This window comes from Lithobates pipiens, unplaced genomic scaffold, assembly GCF_037356315.1.
Source record: "Lithobates pipiens isolate NorthernLeopardFrog02 unplaced genomic scaffold, aLitPip1_a1.2 Scaffold_18, whole genome shotgun sequence".
Taxonomy (NCBI): Eukaryota; Metazoa; Chordata; class Amphibia; order Anura; family Ranidae; genus Lithobates; species Lithobates pipiens.
In genome coordinates this window covers 205,301,014-205,313,094 of record NW_027507758.1, presented here as the reverse complement: position 1 = coordinate 205,313,094, position 12,081 = coordinate 205,301,014, and the positions used below count along the sequence as shown (strand labels likewise).

The 12,081-nt window shown below is 42.8% G+C and overlaps 1 protein-coding gene and 1 long non-coding RNA gene across 2 annotated transcripts in view; one reads left to right on the top strand and one right to left on the bottom strand.

The window, feature by feature from the left end:
- The window catches only part of LOC143987645 (protein unc-93 homolog A-like), a 991,508-nt gene that overhangs the window by 319,381 nt on the left and 660,046 nt on the right, over positions 1-12,081 (top strand). The window lies entirely within an intron of this gene.
- LOC143987644 (uncharacterized) lies at positions 3,520-4,735 on the bottom strand. The gene is made up of 3 exons (XR_013276678.1): positions 4,598-4,735; positions 4,348-4,464; positions 3,520-3,821 (listed from the first exon to the last, which is right to left on the bottom strand). It is a non-coding gene; the product is annotated as an uncharacterized LOC143987644 (long non-coding RNA).

Here is a 12,081-nt window from a genome sequence, read left to right as displayed (position 1 = left end):
TTTAGTACATTTTGTAATAAGAATTTGTCTGCTAGAAAACGGTCTATCCTCAAATAAGAGTGATGAGGTGGGGGGTAAAATCAGGGCTCAAGTCCTGCGGGAACGCATGGCAACAGAGTTCCTGTACTTTTTCCACAACAGGAACTCAGTTCCTGTTAGCAGCCATGTCCTGCAGGACTTTGAAGTATGCAAGCTGTGTGGCAGGTCCTACACCAGCAGCCGCAATAGTAAGTGCCGCATACCAGGGGTGGACTGACCATTCAGGCATTGCCAGTAGGGGGCCCCATGACAGCTTCCTCTTCGATCTAACTGTCAATCACATCTAGCTGAGGGATAGATCAGGTCCCTGCTGCTAAGGGATTGTATTTAGTCAGACCTCTCGTGATGCGTTCCTCCCCGCTGGCCCCTCCTGATTTTCTGTCTCCTCCTCCTCCCCCCCAGTCTCCTGCATACTTGCTCTGTGTGTCCCGCTGAATCCCCCCTCCTCTATATTCAGTGCCATATGATGAGAGAACCCAGAGGAGGAACGCAGCTATTCTGCTCACAGGACATGCAGGGAGAGAGGGGAGCTGAGGGAGGAACATCAGTTTGGGGTGGTAAGCTGGGCACAATACCTGGCAAAGTTTAATGCCAGGAGGAAAGTTTATGTGGAAATATGTGAAGGGTTGGAATAGCAGTGAGTGGGTGTTGGAGCCCTGCAGAGTTTGCAGCCCCCCAAGCTAACATACATCTCCTGAGCAGGAACACATCACTATCTCCCCAAGCATTCTGTCCAGATAATGTGCAGTTAATTTATGACCTTTCCGTTTAACCCTGTGTTATCCAAACTCTGTTCAATGAAAAGTGTAAACTCACCACATAAACATTCTTTATACAAAATAACATTCCCCAATAAAGATCAGAACATGATGTTCACATTTGTATGGAAGCAATTGAATGAATGCTGATTATTCAGAGAATTATCATATTTATGTTTATTGAGGTTTTTTTTTATGTACAAACAATTAAGCTTCATACACACAATACGAAAATTGGATGAAAAATACCACTTTTGAAGTGTTTGTGCATATGAGCGTATCATTTTTTATTTTTTTTGTGGGGGAGGGGATCTTGGGTGGGAGTTCCCACACTTTTTTTTTCCCCAGGACTTGACCCCTGGGTAAAATCCCTTGCAATGCCAGGCATCAAACAGATTAGACGTGGTGATGAAGTGATTCAAGGTAGCTCTGTAACTATGGGTTGGGTAGGTTGTGAATATGTCTAAGTCCTTTTCAGAAATAGCGTTGAAATCCCTGCACAGTATCACCTGGAATTGTCTTGCTCAGGCAACTTTTTTCCATCCTTTTCTGAGAAAAATAAAGTTGTTTTACATTGGGAAGGTACACATTTATCAATGTGTACAATGTGTTGTTGATCTCGCAGATTAGAATTATACATCTTCCTTGATCATTGAGGAGTATGTCCATTTGTTTAAAGGAAATAGTGTCTTTTATGGCATATTTCTCTTTAGTAGCATTGGAGAAGAATATATGTGGAAAGTGGCGATGGTGAAACGGTGGTGGTTTGAAAGAGGAGAAATGTGTCTCCTGAAGGCAAAGAACATCAGTGTAGTTGAGAGGTTTCCCTCCATGTTGTCATGTGTCTCTTGGCTGGGCTATTAAGTCCCTTTACATTAAACAATGGCATTTTGAAAGTCATAGGGTGGGTCTCAGATACAGGTGTAATGCCGCGTACACACAAATGGAAATTTCGGCCCGCAAAAGACCGATGAGAGTTTTTGGTCAGGAAATGCGACCATGTGCACGCTCCTTCAGACTTTTGCCGGCCGAATTCCAGCTGGCAAAATATTGAGAGCATGCTCTCAATTTTTCAGTCGGGAAAGGTTCCTATTCGAAAATGCAATTGTCTGTGGAAATTCCAATGCGCCAAAAACACACCCATGCTCAGAATCAAGTAGGAGACAGAGCCGCTCGGTCTGGTAAAACTACCATTCGAAATGAAGATGGCTCATTCTGCACACAGATCATTTTTAAATCTTTCAATGCAGCGCATTCTCTTTTTTATAATGTTAGAAGAATGAAGTTGTTTTGCTGCTGATATTCACACAGAGTTCTCACAAACGTATTTCTTTATTATTTATCCTGATCTCATGATTAATCTTTTTTTGCTTTTAAAGCCAGATCTCCATAATAATGTTTTTTTTTTTTTTTTTTTATATTCTTTTTTTTTTTAATCAAGATCTCCTGTTGTTTTTTAGTCATCTCCATATTTTTTTTTTGTTTTGTATGTCACGTTTCCACAACACCATTATTATCTTGTAAACTTGAAGGAGGTTGTTTGGTGTTGGTGTCCCTTGTTAATTTGACATTGTATTTATGAAATGTACCAGCCTAATCACAAACAAACTGTCCTATTTTAATAAAAACACATAGGCAAGTATTTTCATAAATTAAAAATCCATTTATTCTGGCTCCTAATCACTAAAGAGGGAAGGCAACGCTGGAGAAACTGCTGGAATTTGCAAAGCCTTTGGCCCCTAGGCCACACATCAACTCTGTGGATAATAAAAATGGTAGCTTGAGAAGGCCATATAATAGGGAGCGCAATTTGGTCCAGGACTCCCAGAGATCACGAACAGCAGCAGAGGACATATATGTCCCCAGGCTGTGGTACTACACCAGCCTGCGTCTTCTGTCAGACCAGACTGAACCCAGGCAATCACTTTCTTCTCTTTGCTGCAATCTTCTCTCCTCATTGGCCTGCAGCCTTTCCTGGAGGCTGTGGTTCTGGAGGTGGACTTGTGGCAGGAGGAGGAGCGTACATAAGTGGACGTCTTTCATCATTTGGCCAATCAACCCCTTATGGATGGTCTCAAAAAATAATTTTTCACATTTACGGTGTCCTTGCAGGGCCCTCCTGTACCTTTTTTATATTTAAAGAGGAAGTAAACCCTGATGAGTTTACTTCCGCTTTCATTCACTGCAAAGGCAAAGCATAATGGACTACTATGCATCGCATAGTAGCCCATTATGTGTCACGTACCTGACACAGGAGCCAGCGAAGTCGCCGCTGTCCCCTGTAGTCCGCCGCATCCATCTTGCCGCTGTCATTCGGCGAAGCCGCGATGACGTTGCGCACGGGAGCCGACACGCGTGGCAGCTCCGTCGATGAGAATGCCGCACTCAGTGCGCATGCGCGCCGCTGTCTACGGCACATGCGCCGTAGACAGCGGTGCCCGTTTTCGGGCAAATATCTCCCAAACCATATAGGTTTAGGAGATATTGCTTGGACCTACAGGTAAGCCTTAATCTAGGCTTACCTGTAGGTCAAAGTGGTTTGTAAGGGTTTACAACCACTTTAACTGTACTGTAATGTTTCCCCCCCTATACCTTGTAAAGCGCTGCATAAACTATTGGCGCTATTTAAGTCATAATTGCAAAAAAGGACTGGATGGGGACTTTAGGATTTTAAAGGCACCAGTAATAAATTTGAAAGAAATTTCTTTCTAATCAATCGGTATTGGTTTTATATAAATTTATTCCAAGAATAAAAAATCATACAGATAGAAGAGGTTAAAAAGACTGTTAGACATAAGAAATGGGTCTATACACATAGGAAGGCTGAATCAGTATACATATCGAGGTACAAATAATACAGAGATTCCATATCTATACAGGGGAACTAGTCACCCACAGTAGAACAAAGATAGGTCAATAGGTATTATGATGAAAGACTGATGCAGGATCCATAGGAAGTGCCTGACATGTTTCGCGTTCTTACGGACAACGCTTCTTCTGGGGCGTGATTAAAATTACTTTATACTTCAAGAGACAAAAAAAGAGAGACAAAACATGTATAAATACATAGGTACATATGACATCCATTGTTATAAGCAAAACCCTAAAAAAGGTTTACTATATACAGCATTTTCACATTATATAGAGAGAACATAATATATGTAGAAATGTATGGCAACATACTTGTCAAGAAAGGGGGCCATGCAGAATTTAGGGGCTATAGGCGCCGGAACGTATGAGGGACACTGTGGGAGCACAGTGAAAGAGGCGATGTAAAAGGAAATGTTTTTTAATGTTTCATTTTATTATTATATTATTTTATTGTTATATTAAAGATAGTATATGAAAGAAATGTGTAGGTAGTTCAAAGATAAAAAACTACCCCAAGACCATCCGTAGGTGGCGCTAAAGGCACACACATAAAGGCTGGCAGTGTGCTGCAATGATTAATTCATATAAGTAAAGCTGCAAATGAGAAGAATTATCAGTATGAGAGAGATTTTACTACTATGTATGTAGGGATGTAAAATGTAATTCTGCAGACACTCACCAGTTCTAGTAAAAACAGTCTAGTCCATACGGGGAAAGTGGGGAGGAAAAACACTGATGTCCCTGCTCGCCTAGTATCCTGTTGCCATGCAGTGGAATAGAGCTGCATAGATAGCGTCTGAAAGAGTAGAATGTGAATTGAAAGGTAGTAAGGGCAGGGGAAGGGAAGGAGGAAGGGGAGGGAAGGAGGTCGGGAAGAGAGAGGGGAAGGGGAAATAAAGGGCAGAGATATCCACTGCAGAGAGGCTTACCTTCTATGTGCATCAGTGTGGAGCATCCGCCATACTACACATGTGACTGCAGAGTTATGAGCCGTCTGAGGGAGACGCTGGTGTTTGCATCTCCCCAAGTACGTGGATGCCCCGCCCACCGCTACTCAGACTGGCCAGAATGCCAGTCCGTCAAATGCGGTGGGCCGGCCGATGCCTCTGAGCGTGACACGCCCCTTTGGGAGACGTTCACACCTCCCCACAAGTGCGGCCGTGTCATACACAGGCGCTGGGGGGGGGGGGGGCGGGACGTCGGGACGTACATCGCTCAGGGACAGAGCTAGAGAGGGGGGGAACGTAGGAGATGGACCGGCCCCCATCCTCCACTCCTAATGCGCCAGAGAGCATAAAATGCTGAATGGCGCTTGTCGGCCGCACAGTGTCCAAAACGGCACGCACAGCGCCCCCTACCGCATGGTCCTAAAAAGACAAGCATGCTATATACATACAGGAAAAGCATGTAAGACAAAAATCAACGAACAAAACATTAATTTTAATTTTAAAATAGCTGGATACACAAGTATATATGTACTCCCACTGGACACAAAAGGAGGAGAAACACCTAAGATTAAACATGCATCTAGAGAGAGAAAGAAAAAGGGACACATAGGTGGGGGAATGGAAAAAGGAAGAGAAAGTGACAGGAAAAATATATTGAGGAAAAATGCAGAGAGATGACTGAGGGCGCTATTGTTGTGATTATTGTTTGAAGGAGAAGTGTTGGTAAACCGGAATAAGTCATGCTGTCCGTCAATTCCAGACGGATAGAGATTGTTATATTAAGACGACAGACGAACTATAGAAGTTTTAAAGGAACGGTTTGTACGAATGTGATTCATTTATTCCAGGAGGGAAAGTCGCATTAAGTTTTTCTATCCACAAGGTCTCCCTTCTTAAAATGGCTTTATCCCAGTCTCCACCTCGGGGATTAGGTGGTATCACATCCAATGCAATGAATGATATCACTGAGGTATTAAATCTGTGATAGAGGTCTAAATGTCTACTGATGGAAGTGACCATCTTGCCCCCTGATGAGAAGTAGACGTGGTCCCTTATTCGTGCCCTAAAATGTCTAATCGTTTTCCCTATGTATAAGGCTGAGCATTCACATGTCATCTCCGTTAGGTAGAACAAAGGATTGGCCAGTCCTGATCAGGGGGCAAAAAGGGCACCTTCCACATCTATAAATCCCATGGGAGGAACGGCTCAGAGGATTTTCATTAAAATGACAATTCGTGAGAATGTCGCGTAGGGATTTAGCCCTGCGGAACGTAATTTGAGGTTTCTTTTCAATATATTTAGCTACGATGGGGTCCTCTGTAAGGAGGGGCCAGAAGGTATCCAACGTGTCGCGTAAAATTGAGTGGTGGTTGGAAAACTTGGTTATGAAACGTACCCTGTTTGTCTGATTGGAATTAGCTTGTGATTTATCTAGGAGGGTGGCACGAGGTTGACGTTTGGCTCTATTGTATGCTCTACGCAGTGTTGATTTACTATAGCCCCTGGCTTTAAGGCGTTCTTGGAGTGACTTGGCTTGAGTTTCAAAATCAGAAGTATGGGTGCAGTTGCGTCGTAAACGAATATACTGGGCATAGGGTATGCTACGCAATAGGGGGGCTGGGTGTGCGCTAGTAGCGTGCAGGAGGGTATTTCCTGCCGTTTCTTTTCAATAGAGGCTAGAAGCGATACATCCGTCTTCATCTTTTTTAATCATCAAATCTAGAAAGGTAATTTTGGATGGGTGGCTTGAAAACTTAAATTTTAAATTGGAGTTGTTTACATTTAGTTGTGACACAAAGGATGAGAGTTCACTGGGGGTGCCGGTCCACACCACGACCGCTATTTAAGTCGTGAATAATATTTAAAAAAAGTTACCTTCATTATAACCTTCTTCCACACACAGAATGTAGTTATGACACACGAGTGTTAGCTTTTTATGAGAGTCACCTGCTGCTACTCTAGGCCACTCCCAACCCACACATATCAATACAAACAGGCCCATCTTACAGCTGGTTAAATGTACCTGTACTCACAAGCTCGATTTGCAAAGGCTAAATCTATTTAGGTGGTGGAACATGAGTATGCACTTTTTATTGGATTCTTCCATCTTCAAACTTCTGTTACTCCTGCTGCTTGTGCCCAATTATACAGTTCCATACTGCTTCGGGAGCCTTTGTCTATCTAAATTTGGGGATATAATAGAATTAAAATCTCCCATAAAAAGTAACTTTGCTGGATAATTGCCTCCAATATTGCATTTAGTATCCCAGGAGAAAGAGGGGGAATATAAATTGCTGCTATGATGTACATTTGTTGCCACAGTGTAAACACCATGATATCACCCTGTGGATAGGTATATTTATTCTCAATAAGGCCAGGAAAAGATTTATTAATTAAAATAGATACCCCTCTAGCATATGAGGAGTAAGTAGCATTGCAGGCTTTTTGGATCCAGGTTTTTTTTTTTTTTATGTCATTAATTTCCCTCTCATCAAATGAGTTTCCTGCAATAATATCATATGTGGATTATTATTTTTTAAATACTGAAACATCAGTGCTCGTTTAAACGTAGAATTCAGCCCACGAACGTTACATGATAGAAACGGAATCATTCTTATGTCGTGTACAGGCGGGATAATTTCATCAGCTATTCTGATCATGTGTGGGCTTCATCTGACTTTTATTTTCAAAAATTCAGACGGACCTAGAAATAGAACATGTTTTAAATCTTTCAGACGGAATCAATTCCTATCGGAAAAAAGTTTGTCTGTATGTTATTCCGACGGACCAAAAACGACGCAAGGGCAGCTATTGGCTACTGGCTATTAAACTTCCTTTTTCTAGTCCCATCGTACGTCATTGTGTTCTAAACGAATGGACTTTGGTGTGATTGTGTGTAGGCAAGTCCATTTCAGTGCAACTCCATCGGATCTCTGTCGGAAAGACTGTCGGAGTTTATTCTGACGCAGAAAACGGTCGTGTGTACGTGGCATAACTTGACATCATACCAAATCACTAAATTTCTAGAACATATCCAAGACAGACTAAACCACATATAGAAACTCCAGAGCATATCAATAGGTCTACCAAACCACACCATTTCCCTTCCATACAGCCCCAAGTTACAGAAATACCTCCCAACAAAACATTTACCCTGCCCTTTTCCACTCTCCCCCCTGAAGAACCAGCAAATCTCCAAACCTGTCAGAGAATTAGAAGGGACCTGAACACTATTAATTAACCAACTAACTCTAGCTTCTTCTATGCCAAGTACTTAAAAAAAAAAAAAAAAAAAAAAAAGTAAAAGAGAAGCAAAATTTCTCTGCCTCTCAATCAGTGTGCCTTGGCATGCTCACTCTCCGGCAGAGTTCTAATTCCTTCTCTCTCCTTCCTCTCTTGAAGACCTACAACACACAAAACAGACGACCAAAAAAAAAATCTCTCACCCCACCTTATCAAGTATCTAGCCATTCTGATGCAGCTTTTGGTGTTTAAAAAAACGGGTATGAGCTCCATCCATGACCCTTAGTTTGCTAGGGTAGAGAAGACTGAATTTGATTCCCTCATCACGCAGTCTTTTCCGTACTTCCGTATAAGCTCTGCATGGTTGCTGTATTTTAGGAGGATAGTAAGGAAAAAAAATAGTTTAGCATTTTCATTCTGCAAATATTCCTTCGACCCGGCTGTTTTAAAAATACGGTCCCAGTCCCTATAGTTCAGCAAGAGGAGAAGGAGGGGACGTGACTAAGCCCCAGGTTTAGGGGATCAAGTGGAGATTCTGTGTGCGCGTTCTACCACAAAACTAGCCGTCATGTCCAGTACATTTATTAGCAGCTGCTCTGCAAACTTCATTGGTTCAACCCCCTCTGCTAGTTCTGGCAGGCCTATAATACAAATGTTATTTCTCCTCAATCGACTTTCTGTGTACATGGCTCTTTCCTGCAAGGCACAGATTTGATTTTTTAAGTTTTGCAGTTCTTTATTGTCTGTTCTTGCTGTGTCTTCCACCATTGGAATTACAACTTCAATCTCTGATATCCTTGATTTATCTTTATCAAATTCATGATAACAATATATGGCAAAGATGAAGGGACTAGGGATTTTAATGGTGCTTATTTTGACAAAGAAATAAGAAACTTTTATAATTTTTATTAAAGTCAAGGTTAAAAATAGTTAGTACATAAAATATACAGTGGTTTACATAAATGGTGGTCTTAGAGGTCACAGGTAGATGGAGGAGGGATGTTTGTTGCACACTAGCCCGACATGTTTCCCTAATAAGCTTCTTCAGGGGATGTGCAAACTGTCACCAAAGACACTATATCAGGAAAGTAATTTGGATCAAACTCCCCATCTCCCTGCGCAAAGATGGGCACAAATTCGCCATGGATTGGCGCTCCGGCGCATGCACATTCGCGGCCCTACGGAGAGGCATGCGTGAGTGCGCACAAGCACATGCATAATGTGAATTCCCTGACCAGCCTATAAAAGGAGCCTTAGCACACAGACAAGTTACTGGTTTGTCTCAGCTCACCTGTGTTCCTCTGCTTCCTGTTCCTGTTTACCACTTCCTGTTGTGACCTGGATTGCCTGAAGACTATGCTGATTCTCTCCTGACCTGACCCCTGACTTGTTTAACCGACTTCCTGCTCTTAGCCTTGCTGCCTACCGGACTGATACATGTGTTTGACCCTTGGCCTGCCTCTGGATTAACCTCTGTCTGCTGCACTTAGCCTTGCTGGCTCTGACTGTTACCTGTGTGTTGACCCTCGGCCTGCCTCTCGATTATCCTCTGTCTGCTGCACTTAGCCTTGCTGGCTCCCGGACTGATACCTGTGTTTGACCCTCTGCCTGCCTCTGGATTATCATCTGCACTCAGCCTTGCTGGCTCCTGGACTGATTACTTGTGTTTGACCCTCGGCCTGTTTCTGTACTTTTTTACCTGTTTTACAGACTTGTTTGTTACTTACCTTCTGGTCCGGTCCATCCTGTATGAGCCAGACCTTCACACAAGTCAGGTATCCCGCTGGAGGCTTGTGCCTCTTGGTGCAACCCACTCCCTGTATCACCTCCAGGGGTGGTGTGCGCTGAGTCGCAACAGCCACCACTCTCTGCATCTTGGCCTAGGTGAGTACCTCTTTGCTGATACACTATACATATTAGAGACAGAACAAAATACATAGGAACGCACTATCAACCTGACACCACAGAGACCACACTCACCCCAAGCCGTATCCACCCACTGAGAACCACTGCCTGAAAATCTTTAGATGTTTTTAGCCTAAAAATGAAAACAGTAAGGAAAAAATAAAATATTACAAAAAAATTTCAGAGGGGAGTGGAAAAAAGAACTTTTGATATGGGTGGAAAAGTTCAATACCCCATACACAGAGGTATGCAGGAAAAGGAGGTTTTCCAAAATGAAAAAAAAGAACAAAAAAAAAACAATACGTTGAATGAGGCCAATTTCCTATATTAGAATAGATAGGGATGGCTTAAGTACAGACAGAGATATGGTAGACAAATATAAAAAATATAGTTAGGCTTACCAGTTGCGATCACTGATTTAGTGAGAGTCATACCCTCAAGCTCTGGCTGCTTGGGTTGGCAGGTAGGCTGGCTTTTCAACTGCCCTCCATCGATCCGGCGTCTGAAGTCACCGGCTTGATGCGGACATGAAAGCACCAGTGCGCATGCTCCAGTGACCAAGGAAACCCATAAGACTAAACTACCCAACAGGCAAAGCAGCGATGAGTGGGCCCCAAACCGGATGAAGATGTCAAAGACATTTCTGCCGGAAAGGGTGGCGTGCCAACACCAAGTTGACCAATGGGAAGGGAGACAAAGATGGTAAACAGAGCAAGATGAAATTGCTGTGCCATGGAAACGTAGTAAACCTAACCAGGGGGTAACATTTCATAAGATGGCGCGGTGCTGAAGCAGGCACAAAGTGAAAAAATACACACCAAGTGTCCTGGGTGTCCCTATGACCAACAGTGGGCACATCCCAGGAACGGGGCGATAGAGAAGGCTGGATGGTAACCGAGGAAGACAGGCCTGAGGAAAGGGGGCTGCGGACAGGTATGACAAGTAAGGACCACACCAAACAGAACCTGTGAGTGTGTCAATCAGACAGTGCGCTCCTGATAGAACAGACAAACACTGAATGTAGTTATATCATAAATTATACAATTGCAACAGATCCAAACAATGTGTATGAACAAGGACCATATCATTAAATAAGTATACAGAGATATATTTCATATTCAGTTGAAACAAAATTTCATCACTTGGTAATATAGAAGGACAAAGGGAAGAGGAAAAGAAAAGGTGCATAAGGAATGGGAAGGGTGAAAAAAAGGAGGAAAAGAGCGCAGAAGGGAAGAAAAAGAAATGGAAGAAGAGAAATGGAAAGAAAAGAGAAAAGAAAAGAAGAACTGGAGAATGAAAAATTAAGCATGGAAACCATAAAGAGAGAAAAGGACAGATGAAACAAGGGAAAGGGAGAAAAGAACAAAATTACACCAAAACAAATTCACAAAAAGGGCTTGAAACTCAAGCTCTCATTAAACCCTGGAAAGATGGTGGCCCTTAGATCATATATCCATCGAGCTTCAAGTTGGAGCAGTGTCCTATCTGCACTGCCCCCCCTTGAATCCAAGGGAACATGTTCTAATGCCTGGAACTCGATTACATTAGGATTGAATGCATGATGTAGACCAAAATGTCGACTAATTGCAGTGTCCATCTTTTTATTTTTTTTTGGACTTAATATGGTCTGTAATCCTCTTCAGGAACTATCTCTTGGTTTTTCCGATATAAAAGCCACCGCACAGATACTGTGCCAAATAAATGACACCAGGTGTCAGGCAGATGACTCTAATGTACACACGACCAGACTTTTCAACATCAAAAGTCTGACGGAATGATTCCGGCAGACTATTCGAACGTGTGTGGGCTACAGAGGACTTTTGATTTGCAAAAGTCTGACAGACTTTAGAAATGGAACATGTTTCAAATTTTTCCGACAGAACTCTGCCGGACCCAGAAATCCGCTCGTGTGTGTGCTAGTCTGACCGACTAAAACCGACGCGAGGGCAGCTATTGGCTACTGGCTATGAACTTCCTTATTCTTGTCCAGTCATACGTCATCACGTTCGAATTCGTCGGACTTTGGTGTGATTGTGTGTGGCCAAGTCCGTTCATTCGGAAAGTCTGTCAGAACTCTGTCAGAACTCCGTCAGAACTCCGTCGAAAGTCTGCCGGACTTAAGTCCTGTCGTGTGTACGCGGCATAAACTTTATAGAGTGCCATTTTCCATTAGGCAATTTAATTTGGGACCTCCGGTCAACGCATTGACAAATGTAACAGTGACCATAGAGAAAAGTGCCAGTGTTAGCTTGTCTCTTTACTGGATTGGTGCTATAAAAATGGCTATGAACAAGACAGTCTTTTAGCGATGAAGC